Source organism: Rana temporaria, chromosome 4 (genome assembly GCF_905171775.1).
Source record: "Rana temporaria chromosome 4, aRanTem1.1, whole genome shotgun sequence".
Classification (NCBI taxonomy): domain Eukaryota; kingdom Metazoa; phylum Chordata; class Amphibia; order Anura; family Ranidae; genus Rana; species Rana temporaria.
The window spans coordinates 321,367,985-321,389,109 of NC_053492.1; positions in this window are offsets into that span (position 1 = coordinate 321,367,985).

Genomic DNA, 21,125 nt, shown 5'->3' on the forward strand with positions numbered 1-21,125 from the left:
GATACACTACGCCGCTGTAACTTAGAGCGTATTTCCCGTATTCTCAAAGAATTTGCGCCGTAAGTTACACCGGCGTGGTGTATCTGTGTCGGCGTAAGGGTGTGCAATTCAAATGGGTGAGATGAGGGCATGTTTTATGTTAATACGTCTTGACCCGAAGTAAATGACGTTTTTTCTGAACGGCGCATGCGCCGTCCGTGGGGGTATCCCAGTGCGCATGCTCGAAATTAACCCGCAACAAGCCAATGCTTACGACGTGAACGTCATTCTACGCAAAGCCCTATTCGCGAACGACTTACGTGAACACTGTATTTGTGTGTCTCATGAAACAAGAAAAGGATTTTACAGGTAAGCTGTTATAAAATCCTATTTTCTTTATTGTACATCATGAGACACAGAGCACTATAGTAATTACTATATGGGATGTCCCTAAGCAATGCCATCTGAGGGGAGGGAGACACAAAAAAATAAAGCAGACCGCTGTCAGAAGAGAGGACCTACACTGCTGCCTGCAGAACACTGTGCCCAAAAGCGGCATCCTCTTGCTGACCTACATCCACCTGGTAGAATTTTGTGAATGTATGCACTGATGACCATGTTGTGGCCTTGCAAACCTGAGCCACCAAGGCTTGGTGATGCACTGCCCAAGAAACAGACTGCCCTGGTAAAGTGCACTTTTGGACGAAAAGGCAGAATCTTTCCCCTTAAATCATAAGCCTAATGGCGCGTACACACCATCACTTTATGTGATGAAAAAAAACGACATTTTTAAAAACGTCAATTTAAATGACCGTGTGTGGGGGGAAACGTTGTTTTATGTCTTGTGAAAAACGACAAAAAAAATTGAAGCCTGCTTCAATTTTATGTGTCGTTTTTCAAAACGTCGTTTTTTGTTTCACAAAAATTGACCGTGTGTAGCAAAAAACAACGTTTAAAACAACGTTTTTAAACCCGCGCATGCCCAGAAGCTAGTTATGAAGCGAGCTTCAATGGAAAAAAGTGGTGAACGTAACCTCGCTTTGCTAGAGCATTGTGAAAAAACGATGGTGTGTAGGCAACGTCGTTTTTGAAAATTGAAGTTTCAAAAACGTCGTTTTTTACTTCACAGAAAATGTCGTTTTTTTCCATTACATAAAGTGATGGTGTGTACGCGGCATGAGAAATGATCTGATGAATCCATACAGAAATAGTGGATTTTGATGCTGCCTAACCCCTTCTGGGGCCTTCTGGCAACACAAACAAAGCGTTTTGTATCTGGGCGGTTGCTTCCAGATAGCAATTGACCGATCTCACTGTATTAAGAGAATGCAATAATTCTTCCTCTGCAGAACATGGAAAAAACAAAGGTAGGAAAATATCGACAGGACTAAATTCAAATCCCACGGACACAGGGGCGATTTAATCAGTGGATTTATTCTTGTTACCACAAACTAAGGAGTGTAATGCCGCGTACACACCATCACTTTATGTGATGAAAAAAAATGACGTTTTTAAAAACGTCACTTTAATTGATGTGTGTGGGGGAAAACGTTGTTTTATGTCTTCTAAAAAACGACCAAAAAAAAATTGAAGCATGCTTCAATTTTATGTGTCGTTTTTCAAAACGTCAACTTTTACTTCACAGAAATTCACCGTGTGTAGCAAAAAACGTCGTTTAAAACGACGTTTTTTCACCCGCGCATGAACAGAAGCTACTAATGAAGCGAGCTTCAATGGAAAAACGTGGTGGAACGTAACCGATGGTGTGGTGTGATGGCATAAGGCCAGCGTTTTTTGGAAAAAAATTGACAAGGCCGAGATCTCATCCTTGATAGTGCTCAAGGCTAGATTCATTTCTACTGCTAACTGTAGGAAAGTGAGAATTCTTCCTATGTCATACTTTGAGTGGCGTGTCACGGCCCATAATTCACTGCGGCATCGCAGTGCATTGCTGGCTGATGATTGGCCAAGCATGCACTATGACCCGCATGCTTGGCCAATCACAGCTCAGGGGGTATATTGCTGCAAGTACTTTCACGTGGTGCACTGTCTGCGTCCGCTGCAGTGTGCACCTAAAGCTACATGGTGTGTGTACTGTCTGTGTCCTCTGCAGTGTGCACCTAAAGCTATGTGGTGTGTGTACTGTTCGTTTCCTCTGCACTATGTGCACCTAACGTAAAGCTGGTGTTTCTCATATTCACTCCTAGAAGCAGAGATCTCCTCATATTAATACTACAGGCAGGGTATATTGCTGCCAGTACTTTCACTTAGTGTACTGTCTGTGTCACCACATGCTTGACCAGACATATGTCGACCTGCCATGCAGTTAGTTGGCAAGCGTACCTCAAAGACACACACCAAAGAACAAAGCGGACCTCTCCTTGTTCCTCATCAGCTGGGATCTCCAAACCCACTATACCCTCAGTCCTCTCTGAAGCCTGCACTGATAGGACTGAAGGTGTAGAATTAGGTGTGTCACAGCCAAGTACTTGCGGGCAATCTACTATCGGTACACCGATGGCAGATTGTACCAGGCAAATTTCCCTGCCCCAGCTGCCTCAGCGCCAAAAGAAGTTCTCTCCCAGCCATCCACATGCCCAGCGGTTGAATGCTAGCTTAGCTAAATTGCTAGCACTTCAACTGCTGCCTTTTCAGTTGGTAGATTCTGCCCTCTTCCGTGAGTTTGTGGAATGTGCGGTATCTCAGTGGCAAGTTCCCAAATGCCATTTTTTCTCACGGAAGGCGATTCCGGTTCTCTACCGGCATATGGAAGGCAATGTGCATGCCTCGCTGGACAGGGTGGTCAGTGGTAAGGTGCATATTACCGCTGACTCATGGTCCAGCAGGCATGGACAGGGATGTTACCTATCTTTCACGGCGTATTGGGTGACTCTGCTGGCAGCTGGGAAGGATGCAGGACAAGGTACAGTAGTGTTGGAGGTTTCTCCGCCACTACGCCTCCAAAATACTACAACTGGTTGTGACACACCTCTCTCCTCCACCCCCTCCTCTTCTTCTTCCTCTGTGGCTTTTTCCTGTGCTGATGTGTCCTCGGAACCAGCGGTGCTCCGTAGGCGTTCAAGGGGCTACGCAGGTATGCAGGCAAAGAGATGCCATGCAGTGCTTGAGCTGGTGTGCATGGGGGACAGGAGCCACACTGGGCCAGAGGTTCTGTCAGCTGTGCAGGGGCAGGCTCAGAGGTAGTGAACGCCACACCAGCTTAAGCCAGGAATGGTGGTTTGCGACAATGGCACCAACCTCCTCTCCGCCCTGCGACAGGGACAACTGACCCATGTGCCCTGTTTTGCTCATGTCCTTAACTTGGTGGTGCAGCGGTTCTTGGGCAGGTACCCGGGCTTACAGGATGTCCTGAAGCAGGCCAGGAAAGTCTGTGTGCATTTCCGACGGTCATATAATGTCAGTGCTCGGCTGGCAGACCTCCAAATAGAATACAACCTGCCCAAGAACCGCCTAATCTGTGACATGCCCACCAGGTGGAACTCTACGCTGGCCATGCTGCAGCGGCTGCACACGCAGCAGAGGGCCATCAATGAGTATCTGTGCCAACATGGCAGCAGGACAGGGTCAGGGGAGTTTGTTTTTTTTCCATGCCAGTGGGTCATGATCAGGGATGCATGCACTGTCCTGTCACCATTTGAGAAAGGCAACGAGGATGGTGAGCAGTGACAATGCATGCATCAGTGACACTGTCTCTGTTATTCACCTGTTGGAGCACACGCTGCATGGAATAATGGACAGGGCTCTTGAGGCAAAACAGAGGGAGGAAGAGGAGGACTTCCTTACCTCTTAAGGCCCCCTTTATCCAGACAGTGTTCCTGCTTGCCTGCCTATCACACAGGAAGAGGAAGAGGAGGAGGGAGAATTGTGTCAGCATGAAGGTGGGGCCTAGCACTCAGCATCAGCAGCAGTCTTCAAGGGATCAGTTACAGTCCCAAGGAACCCATGGACTTGTACGTGGCTAGGACAAGGTGGCTGCGGATCATGTCGTGCTCAGTGACCCAGAGGACTCCGCACCGAATGCCTCAGCAAACCTACGTTGTATGGCCTCCCTGATCCTGCAAAGCCTGCGGAAAGATCCTCGTATTTGTGCTATCAAGGAGAGGGATCACTACTGGCTGGCAACCCTCCTTGATCCACGTTACAAGAGTAAGGTTGCGGACCTTAACTTGCTGGCACAGAGGGAGCAGAAGATGAAACATCTTCGGGAGACCTTGCAGAAAGGTCTGTGCAACGCGTTCCCAGAGACTGAGAGGTTACAAAATCCTGGTCCTGGACAATGGGGCAGATTTACCAAGCCTTTACTCCATGACTCATGGAGTAAAAGCAGGAGTAGCAGCCGTTTTGCCATTTACTAAAGAAATACGCTGCTAGTGCAGTGTATTTCCCTAGTTACTAATGTGCTCCGTGCGCCCAGGAGAGGGTGCATTGTGCACCAGTACAGACCTGGCGCACGGCACATTGAAATGTAAATTGCGGGGGTTTGGGCGGGAGTTTATTAGGGGGGGAGGTGGGGGGATGCAGGGGAAGTGAAGTGACATGTGTTTGAATGTGTTTGGCGGGCCGAATTGAAAGGGAAAGTGTTTTTTTGAAAACAGATCCCGTACGCTTGCACAGTGCGCCTGAACCTTGGGAGGTTCATTTGCATACTGGGCATGCGCAGAGAGAAATTTCGGCACTTCCCGTGCGCCTTGTCAGTACGCCGTGAAAATCTTGGTAAATACCAAGCGGCGTACCCGTGAATGCGCTGCGTGACGCGGCGCACGGGAATCTCCGAGCTGTTTTCAGCCCTGAAGGGGAACTCCGCGCCAAATTTCAAACTTGAAATCGGCGCGGGTCCCCCTCCAGGGCTACATTAGGCTCTTAGGCTTGGTCCGGAACGTGAGGGGTTAAACCCGCGCCGATTCGGCGCGGGGGTCCCCCCCCAGATCCAAACCAAGCCCTCATCCCAAGCACGCAGTCTGGCCCGGACAGGAATGGGGGTGGGGACGAGCGAGCGCCCCCCCCCTCCTGAGCCGTACCAGACCGCATGCCCTCAACATGGGGGAGTGTGTGCTGTGGGGGAGGGGGGCACTGCCCCCCCACCCCACAGCACTCTTGCCCCCATGTCGATAGGGACAAGAGCCTCTTCCCGACAACCCTTGCCATTGGTTTTCGGGGGATGTGGGCGGGGCTAATCGGAATCTGCGAGCTCCCTTTAATAAGGGGGTCCCCAGATGCCGGCCCCCCACCCTATGTGAATGAGTATGGGGTACATCGTACCTCTACCCATTCACATGGGGGAAATGTAAAGTAAAATAAAACACCACACAGAATAAAATATTTTATTAATCTGCTCCGGAGCCCCCCCTTTCTTCTTTAGCTCTCTTACAAGGGGGGTTTCTTCTCTCCCGATCTTCCGCCGGGACCCTGGGCTTCGGTGATTTCTGCCGGGGGAGGGCGCCATCCCTCGGTCCTCTCCGGAGCCTTCCGCCGGATGCCCCCACCCCATTTAAGCTCTTTTTCATTAGGGGGGGCATCCGGACTTCGGGGTCTTCTGCCGGGGGATGGCGCCTATCCCCCGGTCTTTCCGGTGCCTTCCGCCAGGGTTCCGGTCTTCCTGGTCTTCTGCCGGGGGTGCGCCAACTCCCAGGTCTTTTCTCTTCTGTCTTCTCTGCTCCCTCTTCTGGCTGGCTCCCCCGCGGAGCCAGGGCTTTCTTCCGTCTTCTTTCTTCTCTCTTCCTTCTTCTGCCTGTCTCCTCCGGGAACACAGGGCTTGTCTGCGCTGTCTTCTTCCTTCTCTTCCATTGGATGTTGACACAACGAGGTTCCGCGCTGACATGCTGTGTCAGCGGCGGGCATGGACTTATATAGGGTAATGCCACCATGTTACCTCAACCCATGTGACATCACATTCCCTGGGCATGATGGGAATGTGATGTCACATGGGTTGAGGTCACATGGTGGCATTACTCTATATAAGTCCATGCCCGCTGCTCAGACGGCATTCCAGCGCCGGACCTCGTCGTGTCAACATCGAATGGAAGAGAAGGGAGAAGACAGCGGAGACAAGCCCTGTGCTCCGCGGAGGAGACAGGCAGAAGCGGAAGGTATCGCAGAAGCCCGCGGGTGTCGCCCCCCTGGCAGAAGACACTGTACAAGCCCGGGACCCTCCCCCAAAGGCAGGAGCCTCACTGGTGTAGGGGGTCCCGGTGAATTACGTCGCTGAAGACGGGGGCGGGGTGCCAGTGCACCCCCCCGCAGAAACCGTCGTAGAAGCCCGGGACCCTCCCCCAAAGGCAAGAGCCTCACTGGTGAAGGGGGGTCCCGGTGAATTACGTCGCTGAAGACGGGGGTGGGGTGCCAGTGCACCCCCCCCGCAGAAACCGTCGTAGAAGCCCGGGACCCTCCCCCAAAGGCAGGAGCCTCACTGGTGAAGGGGGTCCCGGTGAATTACGGCGCTGAAGACGGGGGTGGGGTGCAAGTGCACCCCCCCGCAGAAACCGTCGTAGAAGCCCGGGACCCTCCCCCAAAGGCAGGAGCCTCACTGGTGAAGGGGGTCCCGGTGAAAGACGGCGAAGCCCGGGGCCTAATGGGGTGGTGGTGGGGGGCCCCGGCAGAAGACCCCCGGCAGACTAATAAATTAATTTATTCATGTGTGGTGTTTTATTTCTTTACATTTTTTTCCACAGGTGAATGGGTAGGGGTACGATGTACCCCCATACTCCTTCACATAGGGTGGGGGGCCGGAATCTGGGGGCCACCTTATTAAAGGGGCCTCTCAGATTCTGATAAGCCCCCCGCCCGCATACCCCGACAACCAACGGCCAGGGTTGTCGGGAAGAGGCTCTTGTCCCTATCGACATGGGGACAAGAGTGCTTTGGGGTGGGGGGCAGTGCCCCCCTCCCCCACAGCACACACTCCCCCATGTTGAGGGCATGCGGTCCGGTACGGCTCAGGAGGGGGGGGCGCTCGCTCGTCCCCGCCCCCATTCCTGTCCGGCCAGACTGCGTGCCTGGGATGAGGGCTTGGTTTGGATCTTGGGGGGAACCCCACGCTGGTTTTCGGCGCGGGTTTAACCCCTTATGTTCCAGACCAAGCCTAAGAGCCTGGTATGCACCTGAAGGGGAACCCACATTTTTTTTTTTTTGGTCTGGAGTTCCCCTTCATGAACAGCGATCTGTCATTTACCCATGTCAGTCCCTCCCTTCAGTTAGAACACACCCAGGGAACATATTTAACCCCTCCCTCGCACCTAGTGTTAACCCCTTCCCTGCCAGTGGCATTTTTAGAGTAAGCAATGCATTTTTACAGCAGTGATCGCTAGAAAAATGCCAATGGTTCCAAAAAAGTGTCCGATGTGTCCGCCATAATGTCGCAGTACCGATAAAAATCGCTGATCGCCGCAATAACTTGTTAAATAAAAAATACAACAAAAATGCCATATTTTGGAGACTTTTGCCAAAACCAATCAATAAACGCTAATTGCGAGTTTTTGGGAACCAAAAAGATGTAGAATATGTATCGGCCTAAACTGAGGGATTTATTTATTTTTTTGAATATATATTTTAGGGGATATTTATTATAGCAAAAAGTCAAAATTACTCTTTTTGGTTTTTAGCTCGAAAAATTCACAAAACACCAAAGTTAGCCCAATTTTTGGTGATAATGTGAAAGATGATGTTACACCGAGTAAATAGATATCTTACATGTCACGCTTTACTATTGAAAACACGCCTGGAATGGGGCCAAAATTCATTACTTAAAAAAATCCCCATAGGCGACCTTTTTTTTTTTTTTTCTCAGGTTAACAGTTTATAGCTACAGAGAAAGTCTAGTGCTAAAAGTATTACTCTCGCTCTAACGCACGCGTCAATACCTCACATGTGTGGTTTGAACGGTGTTTACATATGTGGGCGGGACTTACGCAAGTCCCGCCCACATATATAAACATCGTTCAAACCACACATGTGAGGTATTGACGCGTGCGTTAGAGCGAGAGCAAGACTTTTAGCACTAGACCTTCTTTGTAACTATAAACTGGTAACCTGAAAAAAAAAAAGGTCGCCTATGGGGAATTTCAAGTACTGAATTTTGGCCCCATTCCAGGCGTGTTTGCAATAGTAAAGCGTGACATGTAAGGTATCTATTTACTCGGTGTAACATCATCTTTCACATTATCAACAAAAATTGGGCTAACTTTAGTGTTTTGTGAATTTTTAACCACTTGAGCCCGGACCATATTTCTGGTCCATGACCGGGCCAGTTTTTGTGATTCGGCACAGCGTTTCTTTAACTGACAATTGCGCAGTCGTGCGACGTGGCTCCCAAACAAAACAAAATTGGCAACCTTTTTTTTCCCACAAATAGATTATTAAATGTGCGTGTTTACTTCTGTCTTTAACACCTCCCCTTCAGGCTGGAAAGCATCAGATCAGGGGAAAAAAAAAAAAAAAAGCTCTCATTCCATTGCAGCTTGGTTCCTACATGTGTGATGAACTGAGCATGCTCAAACACTTAGAAAAAAATTATCCTTTCTTTTTAAAAGGTGAAAAACACTTGGATGCTCATAGAGCGTGGTTTGGGTTAATTGCAGGTGTGCCCAATTACAAGCTCACCCAAACTAGAGACTGCAATTTGTTCATGTGATTTCAATTGCTTCATTACTAGCACTGTTATAAAAGCAGGGATCGATCAGTCCTCAGCTGCCCTTAGAAGGGGCAGGCTGGCAGAAATGCTGTTGCTAAACACAAATGTGGTTTGTTGCATGGGTTTTGTTTTGCCAATGGTTTTGGTTTATTTTTAAATGATGTTCACTTTGATGTATTTTTCTATGTGGCCTTATTTTATGAAAAATGTTGTGAAGATGTTAAAGCTATGGTTATTTTGAATTTTGAAATGTATTTTTGTTTGTGTTTGTTTGTTTGTCTTTTTTTGCTTTCCTTGTTTTGTTGACCAATAAAAATTACTTTAAAATTGTTAAGTTTGTCTTTTGTTACTTTTTCATGCTACATATGTTGACAGCTGCAGCTGAAATCGGTTTGGGCCTAACAAATTATGTGTGATTTTTGTCTAAGCTTCTTTCCTGGTGTGTAATCATGAAATGTTTGCCATGTTTATTCTCCATGACTTTAAAGACAAAACTGGTAAGTATTTTCTTTTTTCTGCAGTGGTCCTCAGCCCTCAAGTACCCCCGACAGGACATGTTTTGTGGATTTCTCTTATCAAGAATTGCTGTCCAGACTGTCTTTTAAAGCACATGTGCAAGATGAAGGAAAACCTGCAAACATGGCCTGTGTGGGGGGGGGGGGGGTTTGCTATTGGTGGACAGGCTTGACGTGCTGATTTACAGCACTGTGCTTAAATCTAGCGGAAGGCAATCCTATTCAAATTGTGGGTGTTTGAGGGAAGCCAAGTGAGTGTGTTAGAACCCCTGCTTTGTGTTTTTTTATTTTTGGGTTGAGCTTTGTGTCCCTTTTCTTAAAATTGGCTTCACTTCCTGTCACACAGCTGAACAGGAAGTGAGGTTAAAACCCTACCAGTGTCATTTCTTGGGGACACAGGTCAATCTAACTAGTGTCCCCATTAAGCAAATTGCACTCCAGCACGGCTGTGTACACCCCAAATCATGGGTCTTCAAACTACGGCCCTCCAGTTGTTCAGGAACTACAATTCCCATCATGCCTAGTCATGTCTGTGAATGTCAGTGCATTACAAGGCCTCAAGGGATGTGTAGTTCTACAACAGCTGGAGGGCCGTAGTTTGAGGATCCCTGCCCCAAATGATTATTTAGTTTGGGGTTTAGTAAAGGCAAAGCCACTCTGCAGTACAAGCATAGTTGCTGAAAATCAGAGAGGAAGCACTGATGGTTTTAACATCCAATCCTGTAGAAGCAAAGTTGTTTTGTTTTCTTTCTTCCTTGCTTTGCACTTGTAGTGCAAAGTGGATTTGCCTTTAGTAAATGGACCCCAAAGTCCAAGATCCCTAATAATTTGGGGTGTACACAGCAAAATGCCTGAGTGCAATTTACATAATGGGAAACTATTTAGATTGATCTCTGTGTCCCCAAGAAAAGATATTAGTAAGGTTTTACCCTCACTTCCTGTTTGGCTATGTGACAGGAAGTGAATGAATTAGAAAGGGTGAAGACACCTCACAAATGTTGTCACTATCAGGGGTGCAGACATCCCCAAAAAAATGAGCAGATAATACTTATTTGCAAATTAATAATTTTTTAGTTAACATTGGGTGGGGTGCTCTAACACACACATTCCTACATTTTAGCAACGCTGTATCCTGGCCTATTGGCATGGTTATATTTTCTTAGGGCTCTCAATAAAACTCGATGAAATTTGTGCTTAAGCTAGAACCAGGGGCGGACTGACAACTCATGGGGCCCCCGGGCAATAGAAGATTATGGGGCCCCTCTGGCTTACAGATGGCCACCACGCCAGGAGGTAGTGCAGAGGCGGGTAGCTAAAATCTTGGGATATTCACATTAAAAGCATGTCATTTTCGGACATATCAGGGACAGATCTAAAAAAAACACAGATTTTTACATACTGTCCCTGGTTTTACTGAGCCTGGCAACCCGGATGGGGCCCCCTAGTGGCATGGGGCCCTCGGGCAGTGCCCTAGTGACTCAATGGTCAGTCCGCCCCTGACAAGAACTATAATCAACAAGTTTTTATTTTCTTTAATTTTGGATAGAGTGAGGGAGGGTTATAGGCCCCTGTCAGTTTATTTTGTATTATCTGTGTCCAATTTGGGGAGATTTGCCTTCACTTCCTGCCCCATAGCCAAACAGGAAGTGAAGAGAAAACTATGCAAATTAACCACTTCCCGCCCAGCCTATGGCCGATTTACGTCCGGGAAGTGGTTACACAATCCTGACAGGACGTCCTGCCGGATTTCATCCGCGCGCGGCCTGTGGGGGGCACGCAGCGCGGCGATCGGTGATGCGGGGTGTCAGTCTGACACCCTGGCATCTCCGATCTCGATAAAGAGTCTCTCACGGAGACGGAGACTCTTTACCACGTGATCAGCCGTGTCCAATCACGGCTGATCACGATGTAAACAGGAAGAGCCATCCGATGGCTCTACCTCACTCCGTCTGACAGACCGAGTATAGGAGTGCCGATCGGCGGCTCTCCTGACAGGGGGCGTTCGCGCTGATTGTTATCAGCGCAGCCCCCCCCTCGGATCCCACACTGGACCCCAGGGATGCCCACCCTGGACCAACAGGGTGGGCAAAAAAAAATATGGAAAAAAAAAAACAAAAAGCATTAAAAAAAAAGAAAAAAGATGCAATCTATGTGCCCAAAAATGGGCACAGACTGGCAACCTGGAGAACAAAATCAGTGCCCACCCCACAGTGTCCATCAGTGCCACCCCACATGTCCATCAGTGCCACCCCACAGTGCCCATTCATGCACAGTGCCCACCTATCCAGTGCCCCACCTGTGCCACCCATAAGTATCATCAGTGCCACCCATAAGTGCCGCCCATGAGTGCCCATCTGTGCCGCCCATGAGTGCCCATCAGTGCCGCCTATGAGTGCCCATCAGTGCCGCATACCAGCGCCGCCAATCAATGCCACCTCATCTGTGGCCCGTCAGTACTACCTCATCGATGTCCATCAGTGCCATCTCATCGGTGCCCATCAAGTGCCGCCATATCAGTGCCCGTAATTGAAAGAGAAAAACTTATTTACAAAAAATTAACCTAAAAAATAAAAACGTTTTTTTGTTTCAAAATTTGCAGTCTTTTTTTAGTTGTTGCGCAAAAAAAAAATCGCAGAGGTGATCAAATAACAACAAAAGAAAGCTCTATTTGTGGGGAAAAAGGACGCCAATTTTGTTTGGGTACAGTGTTGTATGACGCGCAATTGCCATTCAAAGTGCGACAGTGTTGAAAGCTGAAAATTGGCTTGGGCGGGAAGGTGCGTAAGTGCCTGGTATGGAAGTGGTTAAGGGAATCCAGTGCCCCCCCAGAACTAGTGTGTGGGTCCCCTGAAAATTCCTGGGCGGGGTCATACAAAAACAGGGTTGTGACCTTCACAGGAAGGGAGTGGGTCATTTTTCTATTAGGAGGTGCAGATATGTAGTCAGGCCTAGGGCAGAACAAAACCTAAATATACTACTGCCATATTAGGGCTTATTTTAGACCGGATCCGATTTACAGCGTGTTTTTATATGTGGGAGGAAACCCACGCAGGCACAGGGGAGAACATGCAACTCCATGCAGATGCTGTCACGGGCGGGATTCGAACCAACGACTCTTTTGCTGCTAGGTCAAAGTGCTATACACTACACCACTGTGCTGAACGAACATGATTGCAGCTGAAAGCATGAGATCTTTTATTTATTTTTTCAATACATGCTTTCCAGCCTTATTGACCCCGCCTCTCTCCATAAAGAGGACCTGTCACACACTAGTCCTATTACAAGGGATGTTTACATTCCTTGTAATAGGAAGAAAAGTGATCCAAAATCAAAAAAGTGTCAAAAAAGTGCAAGAATAAAAATATGAGGTAAAAAAGAAAAAAAAATAACGCCCCTGTCCCTAGAAGCTTGCACTTCAGAAGCAAATATGCATGTAAGTTCCCGCCCACATATGTAAACACCATTCAAACCACACATGTGAGGTATTGACGCGTGCGATAGAGCGAGAGCAATAATTCTAGCCCTAGACCTCCTCTCGTAACTCTGACTGGTCACCTGTAAAAAAAAAAAAACAAGCATCGCCTATGGATATTTTTATGTCCCGAAGTTTGGCGCCATTCCATGAGTGTGTTACAATATTAAAGCGTGACAAGTTAGGTATCTAATTACTCGTGTAACATCATCTTTAACATTATACCCTAAAAATTGGGCTAACTTTACTGTTTTTTTTTTTTTAAATTCATGAACCGTGTTTTTTTTTTGAGTGCCCAAAAAAAGGCGTTAGAAAAATTTATTGCGCAAATACCATTGAAATCAAATAAAAAAACTGACCGCTAACTTTATTCCCCTAGTGGTGTCTGCTAAAAAATTTATATATAAGGTTTGGGAGTCCTGAGTAATTTCCCAGGAACAAAATATAATTTTTACATGAAGGAGAGAAGTGCCAGAATAGGCGCGGTATGGAAGTGGTTAAAGTGAAATCAATAAAAGTGAAATATTCCTTCAAAGATTTACACTACAGGGGGGGGGGGGGGGGGTACATGCATGTTTCCCGTGCTTAGAACTGTCCCTGTACAAGATGTCATTTCTGAAGTGAAACAAAAAAAAGGAAGTTTAAAGTACTCATGGCTATAAAGAATACAGTCATTGCTCATTAAAAATAATAAAAAAAAAAAAATGGGGGTCCCTCCAAATTAAATTACCAGGCCCTTCAGGTCTGGAATGGATATTAAGGGGAACCCTGCCGTAAAAACCCCCCCAAAAAATGGCCATTCAGGTCTGGTGTGGATTTTAAGGGGAACTCCACCCCAAATTGAAAAAAAAATGGCGTGGAGTCCCCCTAAAAATCCACACCAGACCCTTATCTGAGCACGTTGACCTGGCCGGCCGCAGAAAAGAGGGGGGGACAGAGTGCGGCCCCCCCCTCTCCTGAACCGCACCAGGCCACATGCCCTCAACATGGGGAGGATGTCCCCATGTTGATGGGGACAAGGGCCTCATCCCCACAACCCTTGCCCGGTGGTTGTGGGGGTCTGCGGGCGTTGGGCTTATCAGAATCTGGAAGACCCCTTTAACAAAGGGGACCCCCAGATCCTGGCCCCCACCTATGTGAAATGGTAATGGGGTACATTGTACCTCTACCATTTCACCCCCAAAAAAATGTCAAAGTGTTAAAAATGACAGTAGCCGGTTTTTGACAAATCTTTTAATAAAATCTTATTTTCTTCTTTCCTTCGGGTTTCTTCCGCTGCTTCTTTCTTGGGTCTTCTCGTCCACATCTTGCCCGACGTGTTCTTCTATCTTCTCCGTCCGTCCTTCAGCCTTCTGGTCCCGCATCTTGCCCGACGTCTTCTCTTGTCTTCTTCTCCGTCCGTCCGCCAGCCTCCTCGTCCGCATCTTGTGTCTTCTCCGGTCTTCTTCTCGGTCCGCCAGCCTTCTCGTCCACATCTTTTTCTTCCCCGGACGCCGCGTTTGAATTTGATTTGGCCGCCGTGTTCCCGCTCCTGGGACCCGCCCCCCTCTGACGCCACAAGTAAACTCATATGAAAGTCCGCGTGTGGCATATGTGCGTCAGAGGGGGGCGGGGTCACATGAGTGTGACACGGCGGGAACTTCTTCTCCGGGCGGCGCGCTTGAAATTGAATTCCCCCGCTGTGTGACGCTCTGTGACCCCGCCCCCCTCTGACGCACATGACCTTCTAAGGAGTTTACTTGTGGCGTCAGAGGGGGGCGGGTCCCAGGAGCGCAACACGGCGGCCAAATCAAATTCAAACGCGGCGTCCGGGGAAGAAAAAGATGTGGACGAGAAGGCTGGCGGACCGAGAAGAAGACCGGAGAAGACACAAGATGCGGACGAGGAGGCTGGCGGACGGACGGAGAAGAAGACAGGAGAAGACGTCGGGCAAGATGCGGGACCAGAAGGCTGAAGGACGGACGGAGAAGATAGAAGAACACGTCGGGCAAGATGTGGATGAGAAGACCCAAGAAAGAAGCAGCGGAAGAAACCCGAAGGAAAGAAGAAAAGAAGATTTTATTAAAAGATTTGTCAAAAACCGGCTACTGTCATTTTTAACACTTTGACATTTTTTTTGGGGTGAAATGGTAGAGGTACAATGTACCCCATTACCATTTCACATGGGGGGGGCCAGGATCTGGGGGTCCCCTTTGTTAAAGGGGTCTTCCAGATTCTGATAAGCCCCCCGCCCGCAGACCCCCACAACCACCGGGCAAGGGTTGTGGGGATGAGGCCCTTGTCCCCATCAACATGGGGACATCCTCCCCATGTTGAGGGCATGTGGCCTGGTGCGGTTCAGGAGAGGGGGGGGGCCACACTCTGTCCCCCCCTCTTTTCTGCAGCCGGCCAGGTCAACGTGCTCGGATAAGGGTCTGGTGTGGATTTTTAGGGGGACTCCACGCCATTTTTTTTTTCAATTTGGGGTGGAGTTCCCCTTAAAATCCACACCAGACCTGAAGGGCCTGGAATGGATATTTGCCGGGAACCGCACGTCTTTTTTTTTTTGGTTTTACGGCGGGGTTCCCCTTAATATCCATTCCAGACCTGAAGGGCCTGGTAATTTAATTTGGGGGAACCCCTACACATTTTTTTGTTTGTTTTATGAATGAATCCCTTTAGAATTGTCAGAGCCGACAATTCATTATAGCCGCGTGTGAATTTTTAAATGACTTTTTTTCTTCTGAATGTCATTTTGTGCAGGGGCAGTTCTAAGTGCGGGAAAAATGCGCTATTTCACATGCTGACATTACACCCCCCCTAGGTACGAAATTTAAAGGAATATTTCACTTTTATTGTTTCACTTTAAGAATTATTAATTTCACTGCTCCCGAAAAAACGGCCGTTTTAAAAAATAAAAAAAACATTGATATATGTCCCCTGGGGCAGGACTGAGGTCCCCAAACACTTTTTAGGACAAAACTAGCAGATTAGCCTTTAAAATGAACACTTTTGATTTCTCCCATAGACTTCTATAGGGAGTTCGGCGCGGCTTTACATATTACTTTCAATGCGCCGGCTGCTACGCTGGTTCATGCGCCCAATTAAGCCTCCACCCGGCGCACTAATTAAGGCATGAACCAGCGCAGCGCACAGAGCATAGTAAATCAGGCCCAATGTGTTGCTGAGGCTTCGGTCAGTCACAGAAGGAGCGGTGGAGAAGGTGGTCGTCTAACCGATGCGTTCAGACAATTTTTTAGTCCGCAGCCCCAAGGTATGACCGGTTCCAGCAACCATCACCAGCGTCTGTTTTACATGGTGCGGGAATACCTAGGGGCAAGATCAGACTTGGACACCTTTACCAAGGAAAATCCTCTGGCTTACTGGGTCTTGAGGATGGATCACTGGCCAGAGCTTGCACAGTATGCAATTGAGCTACTGGCTTGTCCTGCATCCAGTGTTCTTTCAGAATGCACATTCAGTGCTGCTGGAGGCTTTGTAACCGATCACAGGGTGCGCCTCTCCACCGACTCGGTCGTTCGACTCATCTTCATAAAAATGAATCAGGCTTGGATCACCACCAGCTACCAAGCACCTGATGCTGATGTAACTGAATATTTTTTTTTTTTGAAATGTCAGATCCCTTCAAGACTGCCTATGCTGATGCTGAGTGACTATCCTGTTATGCTGAGTGACTATCCTTTTCCTCCTCAATGATCATGCTGATAGCTTGTAAGAACATTTTTGTTCTGGGCACTGCCACCAGTGGCTAAGGCCCAATTTGTCTGCCCCTGTTTAACAGGGGTGTGTAATTACAATTTTTGATGCAATACTTTGCAGCAGGCTCATTCCTGCGCTCCAACTAGAGAATCTGTGAGGGGTTGCAGTGTTGTGGTACCAGCACCAGTGGCTAAGGCCCAATTTTTCTGCCCCTGTTTAACAAGGGCGTGTAAATGAAATTTTTGATGCAATACTTTGCAGCAGGCTCATTCCTGCGCTCCAACTAGAGTATCTGTGAGGGGTTGCAGTGTTGTGGCACCAGCACCACCACCAACAAAGGCCCAATTGTTCTGCCCCTGTTCAACAGGGGCATGTAATTACAATTCTTGATCTAATATTTCACAGCAGGGCCCATTCCTGTGCCCACCAAGAGTAACTGTGAGGGCTTACAGAGTTGTGGCACCAGCACCACCCCCACCAACAAAGGCCCAATTTTTCTGCCCCTTTTCAACAGGGGCATGTAATTACAATTCTTGATCTAATATTTCACAGCAGGGCCCATTCCTGCGCCCACCAAGAGTAACTGTGAGGACTTACAGTGTTGTGGCACCAGCACCAGTGCCTTAGGCACAATTTTTTTGCCCCTGTTCAACAGGGGCATGTAATTACAATTCTTGATCTAATATTTCACAGCAGGGCCTATTCCTGCGCCCACCAAGAGTAATTTTGAGGACTTACAGTGTTGTGTTGTTTACAACTTACAAACGACTCCTACTTGCAAACGGAAGGAGACAACAGGAAGTGAGAGGAAATCTACCCCTAGGAAGGGAAATTCTCTTCTGTAAGAGGTGTCTCCTGTCCACTGATGCTTTATCACCAATCCTTGTTTCACCAAAAAAAAAAAAAAATTTAAAAATCATTTGTCATTGGGACAGAAAGTGAATTGCAATCTTCTGAACAGATGCACACAGACAGCAAAACAAATGTTACAGGGGTGATAACCCTTCTCTATGTTTTCAGAAAAGCTTAAAAATAGATTTTATGGCTGGAGCTACACTTTAAAGAAGTACCAGTTCAAAATTACAAACAGATTCTACTTAAAGGGTTGTAAACATGGGCATCTGCTTCCATAGGGCAAGGGGGGCAATTGACCCCCCTGGAAAATCGAGATGTGTTGAAGAGTTTTGCGGCCACGGGCTGTCTGAGCGGGTCCCGGGTTGAATGTCACACAGGCACAGCGAGCAGAGTGAAGCCGCCCCCCTCCAGTGTTTATGTGTACACAGGGGGAGGGAACCCGCTGTGCCCTGTGCTGCGCTGATGGCTGATCTGAGGTACTGAATGGGATGGGGGAGGGGGGTTTGTGCTGAATGGGGGGTCCATCTGTGCTGAAGGGGGGGTCTGTACTGAAGTGAGGGTATGTGCTGAAGGGGGGTCTGTTCTTAAAGGGGGTCCATCTGTGCTGAAGGGGGGTCTATGCTGAATGGAGGGGTCTGTGCGGAATGGGGGGGTCTGTGCTGAAGGGGGGTCCATCTGTTCTGAATGGAGGGTGTGACGGTATTAAAATGATATCTCCGTCAAGCATTCCCTTCTCCCCATACAAGAACATCCCCTCCTGGAATCGCCATAATAAGCCACACATGCCAAGGCTTAATGCTAGAACAAGACAGACTTTAATGTTATATCACACAGCTTATATGTCATTTCCAAAACTGTTACAATGGCAAATCTCCGCCCCCCTCATACTGGGCTTCCATAAGATGATTAGACAGACATGACGGAAGCGATGCTGAGAAAACACATTTTCTTTAGACAATGACATCAAGGACGCTGATTACTAGTTGTACTGAATACATTACTAGACCGCTCGACCCCGCTATATAGAGAGATAATTACCACACTGGAGCAATCAGAATTAATTACCACAAGCCACTTAAACACAGATCTCCTTCACCACACACAATAGATCAAATTAACCTTTAGAAATAGTGAGGGGACATTAGCACGTCAATAACCTGGTAGCCGAGGACAGAATCACCCAGGGCAAGCAGGGAGGAATTAGACTGAGACAATAGCAAATGCATCACAATGGCCCCCCTTTTTCTCCCCTGCTCCGGCAAACCCGGTTGGACCTTCCTGGTCCAGTAGGGTTGACGGGTTCAGAGCTTTTTTTGTCCGAGGTTAACTCCGTTTGGCGTGACTGACCTCCCTTGGCAACTGCTTCAGACTCAGGTATGCCACCGGGTCGTCAGATCACACGCCGGTCAGTCCCCAAGTCTTTGTGCGATCTGCAGAGTCACCAGAAGTCAGTGTGAAGACGGCGAATGGGGTCTTGTGCGCCGCCATCTAGTGTCCCGCTATGGGAGGGGCAGGTTATGGCTCTGAAGTGACAGTCACAGGAGATTCATAAAAAGAAAAAGTTATATTTGTTGAAATGCTGTAGCACCGGTGCTCAGAGTTCGGGGGGGGGGAATCAGGGCCCCCATAGGGTGCAGCCACCCTCTGCTCCCTCCGCAGCCGCCAGTTCTCCTCTTTGAGCTTCTTCAGCTCCCTCTCCAGTTCATGGAGCCTGGGGGGTCCGCCTGCTGTGACCTCAGGTGGTAGTTCTCCTCCTCCATGCGGCTTATGCACTCTCCCAGCTCTATGTAACTCACGGATCAGCTCCTGCTTGCTCTTGTCCTGCAGGCCTCTCCACGTGGTCCTTCATCATCAGAACTGGGTGGTGGTGTAAGGGGCCCACCGGTGGGCCCTTGACGAACATCTCGGCCCGCATCCGGACGCCCGCTGCGACTCCTTCTCCTCCAGTCGCTTCTTCTCCTCCCCAGGTCAGCTTGTTATACGGCTTTCCAGGACCTCTTCTTCTTGGGGGGTAGCCGGCGGTGCCTCTTTCTGCCCAGCTCCCTCCAAGGCCCCTCCGGCTCAGGGCTGTCGCCCATGACCAGCTGACCAATGGTGTTCCCCTGTTGTCCGTAATACCAGATTGTACCGTGAGGACTTCGTAAATAGTGTCAATGGTTCTTCCGGACCCAGCTCCTGGGGATCCCAAGCCGAGTCTACACAATGGGCTGCTGCTGGTGGGCGGTACCCAGGTTGAGACCAATTTGACCTGGTGGTTGTCATTCATGGGGCAATTCTGCTTGAAGTGACCCAGCTGTTTTTGCACCGGTAAGCAGCGTTGTTCGTTGTCCTCCTGGCATGGATAGCGAGGGCTAGATGTCACCGGTCTGTTAGGAGGTTGGTATCTAGCGGCTGGTGGGTGTGAGGGCGCCGTTGGTCGTGGAGGTTGTTCCTGTGGTGTGACCTGGTTCGTCTTGCGAGTATCCGCATATTCATCCGCCAACTTCGCGGCCTCTGGTAGAGTCATGGGCCTGCGATCTCTCACCCAGTCTTTGACATCCGTCTGGATGTGATTGTAAAATTGCTCCAGGAGCATTAGTTGCAAAATGTCCTCTGCGGTGGTGGCCTGGCTGCTGTTAGCCCAGTTAGAGGCCGACCGGGACAACTGGCATGCCCATTCCGCGTAAGAGTCTTTCGTGGTTTTTGCGTGAGTCCCTGAACTTCTGTCGGTGGGACTCTGGGGTTACTGCATAACGAGCCAGGAGCACTTCTTTAACCCGGGCGTAGCTATGGATATCCTGATCTGGCACGGGTCCGGAAAGCATCAGAAGCTTTGCCTGACAGTTTGCCTGACAATATTGCAACCCACTCTCTTCTAGCTATTCGGTTGTCAGGTTACATTGTCGCTCAAAGTCTGCCAGGTAGTTATCAATCTCACAGTCCTTTTCATCAAAAGCTTTAAAAGCGCTAAACGGGATCTTCCTTGTGTCTGCTGTGCTGTACTCACTGTTTGGAGGATGTGCGGCTGCCTTGTTGGACTGCTGCCAGTTTTAAACTGTAGTTCTGCGTTTACTAACAGGTCCATCACTTTCAGCACCAACATCCGGCGTTGGGTTCGGGCCGAACAACGCTAGCTCTTCTCTCTCATTAGCTTGTTGGCTGGCGATTCTTCCTCCTGAATCACTGGTGTCTCCATCCTCTTGTACTGACGGCGTTGCTTGGCAATCACGTTCTCTGGTCTAGCTCCATTAATTCTGCTATGATGACCCCGCTTGTTTTGTTGCTAGCATCCTTCCACGAACTTCCAGTAGTTCTTTCAGTGTATTTCTTTTAAGCAGGGTGTAGCAGCCTTCCATTCACTGTTCCCAGTGTCTGCTTGGAATCTGGTGTAAGGGAGGAGTAGAAGGGAAAATCCCGCTGCTGCCAACCAATTTGTGACGGTATTAAAATGATATCTCCGTCAAGCATTCCCTTCTCCCCATACAAGAACATCCCCTCTGGAATCGCCATAATAAGCCACACATGCCAAGGCTTAATGCTAGAAACAAGACAGACTTTAATGTTATATCATCACAGCTTATATGTCATTTCCCAAAACTGTTACAATGGCAAATCTCCGCCCCCCTCATACTGGGGCTTCCATACAGATGATTAGACAGACACGACGGAGCCGATGCTGAAAACACATTTTCTTTAGACAATGACATCAAGGACGCTGATTACTAGTTGTACTGAATACATTACTAGACCGCTCGACCCCGCATATAGAGAGATAATTACCACACTGGAGCAATCAGAATAATTACCACAAGCCACTTAAACACAGATCTCCTTCACACAACACAATAGATCAATTAACCTTAGAAATGTGAGGGGAATTAGCACGTCAATAAACCTGGTAGCCGAGGACAGAATCACCCAGGGCAAGCAGGGAGAATAGACTGAGACATATAGGCAAATGCATCACAGAGGGGGGTCT